Here is a 14,017-nt window from a genome sequence, read left to right as displayed (position 1 = left end):
GCCTTCTTCCGTGCTGTAACCGTTCTACTATTCCATGAATGGTAAAAAAAAAGGCCATTCAGCCCATCACATCCACTGATTTCACAGACCACGTACAATCAATTCTAACTTGGCCCTACCCCATCCATTTAATCTCCTGAGGGAATGTTATGCAGAAATACTCCCCGACTCCCCAAGGAGACAGAGCAAAACTCAGGAATATTCATCAACTCCCACATCTCCATTACTAAAACATCTGTTGTTCCCCAGGCAACATAAATAACCCTGCCCAAACAGTCCGAGAATCGTCGTGTCCTGTGGAGTACTTGATCATCTCAGTCTATACCCAGCACCTCCCATTCCCACCTCGGGATTTAACCAGCTCCTTTTTTTTGAAGCGATTAATCAACTCAACATGAGCAGCTTGAGCTGGGATTGTGTCCCAGAGCCACTGCTCTGGAGGGCAGGGAAGCGACAGTGTCTTTCAATCTTTCGACTTGTTCATCGAAAAACTGTGTGGTCCAGTTCTGCATCCCGTATCTCAGAGCATCGACACGAACTGGTCCACTCAAACATTTCAAAAAAAATCTTCTGTTCTTGGGACACTTGATCCTTTTTCTCTTAGAATTTTTATTTCCTTTCACTTTCCTCGGATTTCACCTGTAAAAGTGAGTCTTACTTTTTTTTTTTAATTGTAAGCACTTGGTCACATCACGATAGCCAGCTCCGGCAAACCTGTCGCAGAGTTCACACTGTCCAGGGATCTGTTTCCAAGCCTGTCGCAGTGATCACACTGTCCAGGGATCTGTTTCCAAGCCTGTCGCAGTGATCACACTGTCCAGGGATCTGTTTCCAAACCTGTCGCAGTGATCACACAGTCCAGGGATCTGATTCCAAACCTGTTGCAGTGATCGCACTGTCCAGGGATCTGTTTCCAAACCTGTCGCAGTGATCACACTGTCCAGGGATCTGTTTCCAAACCTGTTGCAGTGATCACACTGTCCAGGGATCTGTTTCCAAGCCTGTCGCAGTGATCACACTGTCCAGGGATCTGTTTCCAAGCCTGTCGCAGTGATCACACTGTCCAGGGATCTGTTTCCATTACTTCAGAACTCCAACATGCTCCCAGGACACCTGTGAACAAGTAGATTGAAATGCAATAGTCTCGCTGTGAGCTGCCATGCTCTGAGAGTAAGGGACATCAATGTCAGATTTTAAAAAATCAAGACTTGCATTTACATAGCTCCTTTCACGATGTTCCAAAGCGCGTTACAGCCAATGAAATATTAGCGAAGTGTAGCCACTGTTGTAGCGTGGGAAACATATGACGTGCATATCACTCAAAGGGTGAGGAGGGGGTTTGTCCGGATGCCATCAGCGCTCTAACCTCATTGTGGGAGAAGGGGTCAAAGCACCATCAGTGCTCGTGCCATTGGCAGCGTGAAATATTCCTCCATCATCAACCCCACCCAACACAAGCAGATAGTCTTAATCTACAGGTAAAGGCACAATGTAATCACAGGGTAGGGCAAGCAAGAAACAAGCAGGAAGAACAAACTAAAAATGGAGTCATATTTCAAACACACACAAAATTCTCCACAGTTTTCAGTCTGGAAATGTCTGGAAACGTAAGATCAATGAAAAAGGAAAAAAGAAACCCAGACTCCAGCCTCCCTCCAGACACTTCATGTTCTCACCCCCTCCCTCCTCCCACATTCACTGGCCCCACCCATGGTCAGATGCTGCTGTTCCCCCTCCTACACTCCCACTCCTTCCCCAACCTCCTGCTCATCACCACTTCCACTCACACACTCCCGCTCCTCCCCCCTCACACACATAGCCAACCTTGTCTTTTGCAGTTTTGTTCGCTCCTGTCCTGAAGTTGCAGCTTCTTGCTGGGTACAATTGTGTGGATGCTCAATCTACGCCGGCAAGTTCAGGCACCAAGTGTCAGCGAGAGACGTGGTAGTGCAGGTGATTGGCGTTCAGAGATGCGTTATTATGGCGGGGAACTCTACCTGTGATTTTCCCCCCAACCCCCTTTTCCTTCCTCCCAAGGCGGTCAGCCTTTTGTTTAATCACCACCCAAAAGCAAAGCTGCGAGTTTGGCGTCACGTGTTTTACATTCCCCCTGACCTGGGAACTGGCTTTAATGTCTGACTGATGGCAACATGTCTCTTGCTGCCTCACTTTGCATTTCCAGCTGAAGGCTGTGGTGCGAGGCCACCTGGCAGCTGGAAACAGCGGTCACAGTGCTCGGAAAAAGTCCAATGATTCAAAATTAAATAAGGAGAATCTGGGAGGAAGGGGAATTGTACATCAAGTCTGTGGGAAGGAGCACAATAGGTTATTCCTGGTTTAACAGATAAAGGGGATGGGAGCAGAGGTAAAAACCATTTAGAAAACTATACTTCCCTAGCACAGAATGTCAGTCGATTAGCTTCAGCTCCACAATAACCGCAGCCCGCAAAACGTAAAAACACCCAGCATCTGGAAATCTAAACAAGGAATTAATAGACAGAGCCACAAATATTCTCGACTTCCTTTTACCACTTTGCATTCTCCTTTCCTCTCTGCTCCTCCCCATCTCGCTCCGCTCCTCTTCACCTACTCCCGCTCTGCTTCTCTCCGTCCCTCTCCCTCCCTCTCCGCTTAAAAGGTCTCGCTCTCTCTCCCCCCCCACACACACACACACACACCTCCTCTCTTTATTCCTTTCTCAGTAGATTCAGATATTTTTGGCAGAGCATTGGAGCTATAAGTTGCTGCCACCCAATGAAGCAACTGGCTTGTGGGAGTGCTTGTTGGGATCTGTTTCCACTGACCAGTACAAAACCCATTGACAATAAAAATCAAACCCAGAGAAACTCATACTGTACTACCTACACTGGAAAATGACTGGACTCTGGCTCCCTCTGCTGCTGCACACTGGTTACTGCTCCCACTAGTATAACCTAATTGGAGGGAGGAAAGAGGCACATTATGCCGAGTGGTTAATACAGTGATATTCCATACTGCTGGCTATCCATAGTTAAATTCGACCCAACAGCTCAGCTTTCTTTTAATTAGCTAAGCTGGTCAAATACTTTTTCCTTTTCTCTATTAAGATGATGATTGCCAGTGTGGTTTGGTATCAGATACTCCAGTTTGGCCACCTGGTAATTTACATAATTTTAAAAAAGACAGTAAAAATGAATTATTTAAAGCTCTGCGGAAGACACCACAGATCACGTGTACTGTTCTGTACTCACAGATCCTTTGATTACTAAGTCACGAGCCAATCTGTACTGGGGCCAGAATCTTGTCCTCGTCTTAAAGAGCCAAAAATATACAACATGCTGGTTTAAAAAATATTGCTTGTGCATCTCATATTGGTGTCAGCTGTGACTCAGTGGGTAGCGCTCTCACCTCGGAGTCAGAAGGTTGTGGGTTCAAGTCCCACTCCAGAAACTGAACACAAAATCTAGGCTGACACTCCAGGACAGTACTGAGGGAGCCTCCGCTGCACTGTCGGAGGGGGGTGACTTTCGGATGAGACATTGACCCGAGGCCCCGTCTGCCCTTTCAGGTGGACGTAAAAGATCCCACGGCACTATTGGAAGAGGAGCTAGGGAGTTCTCCCCAGTGTCCTAGCCAACATTTATCCCTCAACCAGCTTCGCTAAAGCAGGTGATCTGGACATTGTCATTGCTGTTTGTGGGAGCTTGCTGTGCGCAAATTGCCTGCCGCATTTTCTACATTACAATAGTGACTACATTTCAAAAGTACTTCATTGGCTGTCAAGCGCTTTGGGATGCCCCGAGGTCGTGAAAGGCGCTGTATAAATGCAAGTCTTTCTTTCATAAAGTGGTGTAGTCGCATTACTTTCTCAACAGTCCAACGGTAGCCATATTGCAGAATTATAGGGAGCTGTGTCAGCAGACTGGCACTGTTAATACAGCACATGGAACACCCAGTGGCTCGGGTGGGAGTGAGTGCCGAGTTTTCAAGTCGAGCAGGAGGTCAGTGAGCAGCGAGTGCAGAATGAAAGTTTCTAATCAGGACCGGAGAGCAGGACTGCAGCAGACATCAGAAACAGCAGAGAGTTGGTGCAGGAGGGAAGGCTTTAGTTTCCTGGATCACTGGGTCTGCTTCTGGGGAAGGTGGGACCTGTACAAGTTGGACGGGTTTCACCTGAACCGGAACGGGGCCAACATCTTTGCAGGGAGGTTTGCTAGTGCTGTTTCGGGGGGGGGGGGGGGGGTTTAAACTAACTTGGCAGGTTGTGATACGGAGTGGAGCTACAGTAGGGGGTGATGCACAGCCAAATATAGAGGAAAAAACAAGTCAGCCTGGAAGGCAGAGCAAATATGTAATGGCACAAAGGAGTATGGCAAGGCTGGATGGCATTTATTTTAATGCAAGGAGTCTTGCGAGTAAGGCAGGTGAATTCCAGGTGTTGGTGAATACATGGGAGTGTAGGTATTCGTGGTCACCGATGTAGGTATTGGACGAATTCCTACTTAATAATTGAGTTCGACTTCAGGAGAAACAATCAAATAGTTCTTTAATGCAGGAACAGATGAATACAAGCAGGTTGCCGAGATCGGTACAGGAGAGCCATGCAGTAGGTCTTATCCGGACGGAGACGCCACGAGGACTGAGTAGGCAGTCCCGTGGATTGCGTGATGACGTCATCGCGTTCTTCCCGCGCTAGGGTAGTCACGTGACTTGCGTGATGACGTCATCGCATTTGCCCGCGCTTGGGACGGTCACGTGACTTGCGACGTGACGTCATCGCGTTTACCCGGCACTGCAGCTGGCCGTTGCGGCCGAAGTCGCGGGAGCGGGAGGCCGAGCTGGGCCGGCAGCCGTCGCGGGAGCGGGAGGCCGAGCCGGGCCGGCGATTGTCGCGGTAGCGGGAGGCAGAGCTGGGCCGGCTCGCGTTTACCCGCGTCATCGCATTTGCCCGTGTCATCGCGTTAGGTCGCGTTCTTAAAGGGGCAACGGCCCAAGCATGCAAACTCTATACAAACGTAGTTAAAGGGAATTATGTAGGTAAGTAAGGGACACTCGGTGGTACCGCTACAGGAGTATAATATTGTTGCTATCACAGAGAATTGGTTGAGGGAGGGGCAGGACTGGCAGCTCAATATTCCGGGGTATAGAATCTTCAGGCGAGACAGAGGGGGTTGTAAAAGAGATGGGGGTTTGCAATATTAATCAAGGAGTCAATTACTGCAGTAAGGAGGGATGATATCTTAGCAGGTTCCTCTAATGAGGCCATATGGGTAGAACTTAAAAACAAAAAGGGGGCAAGCACTTTGCTGGGAGTGTACTATAGGCCCCCAAACAGTCAAGGTTGGGTCGAGGAACAGATATGTAGGCAAATCTCAGAAGTATAGAAATAATAGGGTAATAATAGTAGGGGATTTCAACTTCCCCAATATTAACTGGGATAGTCAGAGTCTGAAAGGCTTAGAGTGTGCGGAATTCTTAAAGTGCATCCAGGAGAGCTTTTTGAGCCAGCATGTAGAAAGTCCTACAAGAGAGGGGGCGGTACTGGGCCTAATTCTAGGGAATATAGCCGGGCAAGTGGTAGAAGTGTCAGTAGGAGAGCATTTTAGTGACAGTGACCATAATTCGGTGAGATTTAAGGTAGTCATGGAAAAGGACAAAGATGGACCAGAAATAAAGGTTCTAAATTGGGGGAAGGCCGATTTTAATATGATAAGGCAGGATCTGGCCAAAGTGGACTGGGATCAGCTACTTGTAGGAAAATCCACATCAGAGCAGTGGGAGCCTTTCAGAAAGGAAAGAGAGTACAACGGCAACATGTTCCCATAAAGGTCAAGGGTGGGACCAACAAGCCCAGGGAGCCCTGGATGTCAAGGGATATACGAGAATGGATTAGGAAAAAAAGGGAGGCTTTTGGCAGATACAAAGGACTAAAAGCAGTGGAACCCCTAGAGGAGTACAGAAAGTGCATGGGGGTACTTAGAAAAAAAATTAGGAGAGCGAAGAGGGGGCATGAAAAAATACTGGCGGGCAAAATAAAAGGAAAATCCCAAGGTGTTTTATAAGTATATTAAGGGCAAGAAGATAACCAGGGAAAGAGTAGGGCCCATTAGGGACCAAAGTGGCAATCTGTGTGTAGAGCCAGAAGATGTAGGTGAGGTTTTAAATGAATATTTTGCATCTGTGTTCACTATGAAGAAGGACGATGTAGGCATAGAAATCAGGCAGGGGGACTGTGATATACTTGAACAAATTAGTACTGAGAGGGAGGAGGTACTAGCGGTTGTAATGGGCTTAAAAGTGGATAAATCCCCAGGCCCAGATGAGATGTATCCCAGGCTGCTGCGTGAGGCAAGGGAGGAGATTGCAGGGGCTCCGACACAAATTTTCAGAACCTCTCTGGCCACAGGGGAGGTGCCAGAGGACTGGAGAACAGCTAATGTAGTACCATTATTCAAGAAGGGTAGTAGGGATAAACCAGGGAATTACAGGCCAGTGAGCCTAACATCAGTGGTAGGGAAATTATTGGAAAAAATTCTGAGGGACAGAATTAGTCTCCACTTGGAGAGGCAAGGATTAATCAGGGATAGTCAGCATGGCTTTGTCAGGGGGAGATCAAGTCTGACCAATTTGATTGAATTTTTCGAGGGAGTAACTAGGTGTGTGGATGAGGGTAGTGCAGTTGATGTGGTCTACATGGACTTCAGTAAGGCTTTTGACAAAGTCCCGCATGGGAGGCTGGTCAAGAAGGTAAGAGCCCATGGGATCCAGGGCAACTGGGCACATTGGATCCAAAATTGGCTTAGTGGCAGGAGGCAGAGGGTGATGGTCGAAGGTTGTTTTTTTGACTGGAAGCCTGTGTCCAGTGGTGTACCGCAGGGATCGGTGCTGGGTCCTTTGCTGTTTGTAGTGCACATTAATGATTTAGATATGAATGTAGGAGGTATGATCAGTAAGTTCGCAGATGACACGAAACTGGTGGAGTGGTAAATAGCGAGGGGGGAAGCCTCAGGCTACAGGACGATATAGATGGGTTGGTTAGATGGGCAGAACAGTGGCAAATGGAATTTAACCCTGAAAAGTGTGAGGTGATGTATTTTGGGAGGACTAACAAGGCAAGGGAATACACAATGAATGGTATGACCCTAGGAAGGACAGAGGATCAGAGGGACCTTGGTGTGCATGTACATAGATCCCTGGAGGCAGCAGGACAGGTAGATAAGGTGGTTAAAAAGGCTTATGGGATACTTATATTCTATGCCTCGGCTAATGAAGGCAAGAGCAGGGAGGTTATGATGGAGCTGTACAAAACGCTAGTTAGGCCACAGCTGGAATACTGTGTGCAGTTCTGGTCGCCACACTATAGGAAGGATGTGATTGCATTGGAGAGGGTGCAGAGGAGATTCACCAGGATGTTACCTGGGCTGGAGCGCTTCAGCTATGAAGAGAGACTGGACAGGCTGGGGTTGTTTTCCTTAGAGCAGAGAAGGCTGAGGGAGGACCTGATTGAGGTGTACAAAATTATATGAGGGGCATAGATAGGGTAGATAGAAAGGAACTTTTCCCCTTAGTAGAGGGGTCAATAACCAAGGGCATAGTTTCAAGGTAAGGGGCAGGAGGTTTAGAGGGGATTTGAGGAAAACTTTTTCACCCAGAGGGTGGTTGGAATCTGGAACTCACTACCTGAAAGGGTGGTAGAGGCAGGAACCCTCACAACATTCAAGAAGCATTTAGATGAGCACTTGAAACTCCATAGCATACAAGGCTACGGACCAAGTGCTGGAAAATGGGATTAGAATAGACAGGGCTTGATGGCCAGCGTGGACACAATGGGCCGAAGGGCCTCTTTCTGTGCTGTATAACTCTGATTCTATGACAGCTGTGAGCAACACCACAGGAGATCTACGAGCGGTGTTCGATGAGACTTTGATTAATGGTGGACGTGCGGAAGTAAGAAGAGGTTGCTCAAAGAAGCACAAAGCGCTGGTATGAGGGACAAGTTGGCCATGGTATATTGGGAGACTACACTAAAAGGTATGAAGGTGGACATACAATGGCTAACATTCAAGGAAATAATGCGTAATTTGCAACAAACATATATTCCTCTAGGGCATAAAAACCCAAAAGGAAAAGTGATCCAACCATGGCTAACAAAATAAAGTAAAGCTAGTATTAAGTCAAAGGAGGAAGTTTATAAAGTTGCCAGAAAAAGCGGTCAGCCTGAGGATTGGGATCTTTTTAGAAATCAGCAAAGGGGAACCAAGAAATTGATAAACATAGAAACATAGAGATAGGAACAGGAGTAGGCCATTCGGCCCTTCGAGCCTGCTCCGCCATTCAATGAGATCATGGCTGATCTTCGTCTGAGATCATAGCTGATCTTACCAGTTCAGTACCCCGTCCCCGCCTTTTCTCCGTAACCCTTAATCCCCTTAGCCTTCAGAAATATATCCAATTCTCTCTTGAAAATATTTATTGAATTAGCCTTCACAGCCCTCTGTGGCAGGGAATTCCACAGGCTCACCACTCTTTGAGTGAAGAAATTCTTCCTCATCTCTGTTTTAAATGATTTGCCCGCTATTTTTAGACTGTGACCCCTGGTTCTGTGCTCCCCGGCCATTGGAAACATTCTCTCTGAATTCAGCCTGTCCAGGCCTGCCATAATTTTATATGTTTCGATGAGATCCCCTCTCAATCTTCTAAACTCCAGTGAGTACAAGCCCAAACTATTTAATCTCTCTTCGTAGGTCATTCCCGCCATTCCAGGTATCAGCCTGGTGAATCGCCGTTGCACTCTTTCCATGGCAAGAACATCCTTCCGCAGATGGGGCGACCAAAACTGTACACAATACTCCAGATGCGGTCTCACCAGCACCTTGTACAGCTGTAGTAAGGTATCCCTATTCCTATACTCGAACCCCCTTGATATGAAGGCCAACATACCATTTGCCTTCTTAATCGCCTGTTGCACCTGCATGCTCTCCTTCAGTGACTGGTGCACAAGAACACCCAGGTCCCTCTGCACTTCCCCATCTCCCAATCTATTGCCATTTAGATAATAATCTACCCTCCTGTTTTTACCCCCAAAGTGGATAACCTCGCATTTATCCACATTATAGTGCATCTGCCACGTATCCGCCCATTCCCCCAACCTGTCCAAATCGCACTGTAGCCTCCTGACATCCTCATCAGAGCCCACCCCTCCTCCTAGTTTAGTGTCGTCAGCGAATTTGGAAATATTGCATCCAAGAAAGGGAAAATGGAATATAAGCACAAACTAGCGAAAAATATAAAAACGGATTGTAAAAGCTTCTATAGGTATGTGAAAAGGAAAAGATTAGCGAAGGTAAATGTAGGGCCTTTACAGTCAGAGACGGGAGAATTTATAATGGGGAATGAGGAAATGGCAGAGAAATTAAATAAATACTTTGTTTCTGTCTTCACGGAGGAAGACACAAAAAAACTCCCAGAAATACGAGAAAACTAAGGGTGTGATGAGAATGAGGAACTTAAAGAAATTATTAGTGAAAAAAACAGTACTAGCAAAATTAATGGGACTAAAAGTTGACAAATCCCAAGGACTGGATGACCTACATCCTAGGGTTTTGAAAGAGGTAGCCATTGGAATAGTGGACGCATTGGTTGTCATCTTCCAAAATTCTGTAGATTCTGGAACGGTTCCTGCCGATTGGAGGATAGCAAATGTAACCCCGCTATTTAAGAAAGGAGGGAGAGAGAAAACAGGGAACTACAGACCTGTTAGCCTCACATCAGTAGTTGAGAAAATGCTGGAATCTATTATAAAGGATGCAATAACTGGGCACTTAGAAACTAATAGTAAGATTGGGCAGAGTCAACATGGATTTATGAAAGGGAAGTCCTGTTTGACAAACCTTATTGGAGTTCTTTGAGGGTGTAACTAGTGGAGTAGACAAAGGGGAACCGGTAGATGTGGTGTATCTGGATTTTCAGAAGGCCTTCGATAAGGTCCCACACAAGAGGTTGGTGAACAAAATTAGGGCACATGGAATTGGGGGTAATATACTAGCATGGATTGAGAATTGGTTAACAGACAGAAAACAAAGAGTAGGGATAAACGGGTCTTTTTCAGGATGGCAGGCTGTGACTAGTGGGGTACCGCAAGGATCGGTGCTTGGGCCCCAGCTATTCACAATCTATATCAATGATTTGGATGAGGGGATTAAATGTAACATTTCCAAATTTGCTGATGATACAAAGCTAGGTGGCAGTGTCAGTTGCGAAGAGGATGTGAAGAGGCTTCAAGGGGATCTCGACAGGCTCAGTGAGTGGGCAAGAACATGGCAGATGGAATATAATGTGGATAAATGTGAAGTTATCCACTTTGGTAGAAAAATCAGAAAGGCAGAGTATTTCCTAAATGGTGAAAGATTGGGGAATGCAGATGCTCAAAGGGACCTGGGTGTCCTTGTACATGAGTCACTGAAAGTGAATGTGTCGGTGCAGCAAGCCATTAGGAAGGCAAATGGTATCCTGGCCTTCATTACAAGAGGATTTGAGTAAAGAAGTCTTACTCCAATTATATAGGGCCTTGGTGAGACCACACCTGGAGTATTGTGTACAATTTTGGTCTCCTTACCTAAGGGAGGATATACTTGCCATAGAGGAAGTGCAACAAAGGTTCGCGAGGTTGATTCCTGGGATGGCGGGACTGTCATATGAGAAGAGATTGAGTAAACTAGGCCTGTATTCTCTTGAATTCAGAAGAATGAGAAGGGATCTCATTGAAGCATACAAAATTATTACAGGGCTCGATAGGATGGATGCTGGGAGAATGTTTCCCTTAGCTGGGGAGTCTAGAACCAGGGGCCACAGTCTCAAGATAAAGGATAGGCCATTCAGGACTGAGATGAGAAGAAATTTCTTCACACAGAGGGTGGTGAATCTTTGGAATTCTCTACCCCAGAGGGCTGTGGGGGCTCAGTCGTTGGGTATATTCAAAAGAGAAGTCGATAGATTTCTGACTAGTAAGGGCATCAAGGGATATGGCAATAGGGCCAGTTGAGTTGAGGCAGAAGGTCAGCCATGATCTTATTGAATGGCGGAGCAGGCTCGAAGGGCCGAATGGCCTACTCCTGCTCCTATTTCTTATGTTCTTAATATATTCTTACATAAGAATTTTACACTACAGTAACAGGCCATTTGCCCAACAGGTCTATGTCGGTGTTCATGCTCCACACGAGCCTCCTCCCACCCCTCTTCATCTCACTATCAACATATCCTATTCCTTTCTCCCTCACATACTTATCTAGCTTCCCTTCCAATGCATCCATGTTATTCGCCTTAACCACTCCAGGTGGTAGCGAGTTCCACATTCTCCGAGTAAAGAGGTTTCTCCTAAATTCCTCATTGGATTTATCGGTGACTGTTTTATATTTATGTCCCCTAGTTTTGGACAGTCCCCAAACAGAAACATCTTCTCTACGTCTACCCTATCAAACCCCTTCATAATTTTAAAGACCTCTATCAGGTCACCTCTCAGTTTTCCCTTTTCTGGAGAAAAGAGCCCCAGCTTGTTCAGTCTTTCCTGATAGTTGCACCCCCTCAGTTCTGGTAACATCCTGGTACAGGAAACTCTTTGGTATCCAGCACCGACGGAACCGGCGTGTTGCCAGTTGATCAAAAATTCTGGATGATGGAGAGGGTTATCTACTGAGGCTATTTTTAACAAAGAAAAAGAAAACAATCAAGAAATGTGCAGTATACAGTAATTGGGTACTCACCTACAGAATGTTGTGTTAAATGGATGGTGGAAGATGCTTGATTAAGTACAGTACTGCCAGTTGAGGGTAATGCAATTCAATGACTACCAGCAGCGTGGGAGACACACAGTACCCCTGTAAAATGGCGGATCAGAAGAGACTACCGGCAGCGCGGGAGAGTCACCCGACTCCTGTTACAGGGGTATTGAGGTGTTCCGACTCCCGACAGCGCCAAGAAGCCGAGTAGTGGCAGTTTGGAGAACTACCCCCACTGACTAACTCGGCCACCGGGGGAGACTCGGACTCGGCAACATTGCCGGTTATTTGAGGTGTTGTTTTCAGAGTGAGAATTTTGCAGGTTAATAGAGAATTCCGGATATTTAGGTGCTGTTTAAACGAGTTGCCTGTAAAAAAAAATTTTGCACTTTTTCCAGTTTCTTTTTTGTAATATGGAGACCAGAACTGTGCACAATACTCTGTTATATGGAGAAAATGCAATTGTGTAGGTAAGCTTAATCAGTCTCTTCTAGATGTCGTCATTTGTTAATGTCTGTATTGTGTCACAAAATTTGGGCTGGATTTTCTCAGTGGAGACGAGTTGGAGGCGGGACTGCTGCTTGCCGGGTCTCTGTCCCGCCTCCATCATCTTCTGGCCAACCAGAGGGATTTTCCCCTGATTGAGCTTGTTAAGCCCGCCCAGCGGGCTCAGCAGGCCAATTAGGGGGAAGTCATTGACAGAGCACGTCAACGTCTGACGTACCATCTGTCAAGATTTCTTGAAAGAAGAAATGTCAGCGTTTGACAGCCCTGTGAAGCTGTCAAACACCGACATTCTCTGTAGTTTGATGAGTCCTTGTGTTCAGGACTCATCAAACCTTTCAACTTTGTAGATTTCAGATGGCTGTTGAATCGAAGGATCCAACAGCCAGTCTGTGAAATCGACAAGGAAGATGTTGGGTCTCCCGATCCAGAGCGGATGAAGGCTGTAGGCAGAAAACAAGATAAGTGAATATTTTTTAACACTTAGCACTCACCTTCCATACTTACCACTCCACATTTGCACCCATCACTCACCTCTACATCTTACTTCCAGGTGCCTCTGACCCCCGCAGACCTCCTACTCGATTCCTCCAACCCGGCGGGGTTCTCCGAGGTCGGGAAGCCTTCGCCTGAGAAAGTAAAATGGCACTAATCCTTTTTTCTGCCCGTTAACTTCCTGTTAACAGGCAGTTAAAATAATTTAATCCCTTTCCCGCCTCCAAGAGACGGGACCCGAAGCATCACATCTTCCCACCTCCTGGCAAAAGGGCACGGAGGCGGGATGGGGGCGGGTTTGCCATCCGCCCCCACTTTCTGCTACTTTACCGGCAGTCCCACCTCCGTGGGGCTGAGAAAATCCAGCCCACAGAGTCCAGCTTAGCATGGTCGAGAATCCAGGTTGGTGACCAAAAAATATTTGGAACTATTTGGGAGAAGAGTGTGCATCTCCAGTGGAAGAATTTAGAAGGAAGTTTATAAAAGTTCTGCCCAGAGGCAGTGAAGCAAGTGCTTTTAATGGACTCATGGAAAATAAATGAGTGTTTTCCTGACCCACTGCAGCAACCACGACCACACCTGCCTCTTTTTCCAAAGACAACTATTGTTCGGCATGAATATTTTACGTATGTGGCTGTGCTAAATAAATCTTTACATTAAAAGGCAATTTTCAAATTCCCAGCATAAGAGAGAGAAAAAAAAATCACCACCCACATTTCTCTTGTTCGCGGCCAGCCTCCCGTCTCTGGAGAAGAAACTAAGGGGGAAAAATTGGGTTGCTTTGCGCCTCTGGGCCGCAAATTCCCTAGCGCCTGGGCACGGCGCCGCTAACGCCTCCTGCAAAATTCAGCGCGTGGTTAGTGGCGGTGGTAGCCGGTAGCACCCACTCCAGCGGCGATGATGATGTCATCGCCGTGCGCAGCGCCCTGGCCGCAAACTTCCCTGGCGCCCCCTGAACTATCGCCGGGCAATGGGACCGACAGGATCAGGGGGCGGTTTTTGCAGCGGCGGTGGCGGCGCTACTTAAAGGGCAGGTGTCGTGTGGCCATGTTTATTTTGGCCAACAGCCAGCACCTGCCCACCTTTAACATCTGTATGCGGGGTGCCGGCCGCGATCGCTCAGCCTCGAGTGCCGGGCTGTTTTCAGGGCACCCCGCTCCCCGGTGGTCCGGCAGGGCCCCGGTGCGCGCTGCTTTAATCGGGGAGGAGGCCTGAAGTGACGCGGCGCTACGTGGCACCGTGTGTGACGCTGCTGCACGTAGGAG

The 14,017-nt window shown here is 47.2% G+C and overlaps 1 protein-coding gene across 4 annotated transcripts in view; it reads right to left on the bottom strand.

Annotated features, from left to right (window-relative positions):
- The window catches only part of ttc28 (tetratricopeptide repeat domain 28), an 859,201-nt gene that overhangs the window by 753,809 nt on the left and 91,375 nt on the right, over window positions 1–14,017 (bottom strand). The window lies entirely within an intron of this gene.

Source organism: Somniosus microcephalus, chromosome 19 (assembly GCF_052327205.1).
Source record: "Somniosus microcephalus isolate GS21.2 chromosome 19, FLI_Smic_1.0, whole genome shotgun sequence".
NCBI lineage: Eukaryota > Metazoa > Chordata > Chondrichthyes > Squaliformes > Somniosidae > Somniosus > Somniosus microcephalus.
The sequence above is the reverse complement of the archived record's forward strand: the minus strand, read 5'-3'. Positions and strand labels throughout refer to the sequence as shown.